Below are 1,232 nucleotides of genomic sequence, written 5' to 3' on the forward strand. Positions count from 1 at the left end.
AGAGGAAGAAAATAGCTTATACAAAATATCACCTCAGCTTCCCACTGTCCTATTATCACTTTGTTTTGTGTTTTGCTTCGCTTAGATTGGAAGCTCTCTGAGGCAAGGAAAGCAGGGGATTTCAGGGCATGTTGTCACTGTTGTCTCTAAGAGTGGTAGGAATAGAAAAATCTGTAAAAATGACTAAAAATAAGTTTGCTTATAAATCCCCCAATCCATTGGAAAGGTGGGGTAAGATTAGGATGTTCCTAGCGTAGGCCATATATCTAATATACACTTGCGTTGCAGAGTAGGGGCAGAGAAATAAAAAATTCTAGAGGGCATACAACCCGTTATTTATACTTAGCCCTTGTCCAACTTATTTAAACAAAATTAAAAGATTCAATAACTCACATAGCACAGAGTTAGATTTGGGGGGAAAAAAGAGTCTCATATTGAGAAATATGCTACAGTACAAAAAGAGAGCAAATTTCAATATCTACAAAGAATGCCAAATATCAAAAAATCTTAAATAACTAATACAAAATGGAACAATTAGGGCCAGCAGGTCTCTTTACTTTCCTCATATTCCAAATTCATTTGGAGTCAATTTCTAACTAATTTGGTTCTGCATGAGTCTCCTATTTACAGGATAAACCTTTATTACTTCTACCTTCGTACACAGGTTTTGCACCATGTGCAATATTTTTTTTTAGGTATGGAATACTTGCTACATGTTTTCCTAAAGCTATTACATATTGATCATTATATTATTGAGTTGTTTGAATGATGTGCTCTTCCTTATTCATTTTATTACCCATACACAACCATTTTAGAGTTTTATTTCTTGAGGAAATAGTACAAGTATAGCTTTTCTCAGATTTTGATTTTAGTAGCCCCCAGTACTTGCTTTACAGCTATATTGACATAACAGGCTAAGAAATTTTGTGTGCCTTTTAGTAAATGCACCTGTCCAAATTTTACATGTACATGGAATCTTGTTATGGTCGCTCCCCTGTGGATTTAGCAGTACTGGAAGTGCATATCCAGGAGGTGTTACCTATTTCTACAAGATAATATTTTTTATATTAAAAATGAATTCTCCAAAACATATTTTTGTTATAGCATGTTATCGACCAGATCCTATTTTACCCTGAGTTGCAGAAAAAACAATTAATGTAAGAAGTGGATTGGCCCTTCTCCTTGCTCTTTTTCTTTTTTTTTTTTTTTTTTTTTTTTTTTGGGGGGGGGGG

Source organism: Gavialis gangeticus, unplaced genomic scaffold (assembly GCF_001723915.1).
Source record: "Gavialis gangeticus isolate Ggan-Ray unplaced genomic scaffold, GavGan_comp1, whole genome shotgun sequence".
NCBI lineage: Eukaryota > Metazoa > Chordata > Crocodylia > Gavialidae > Gavialis > Gavialis gangeticus.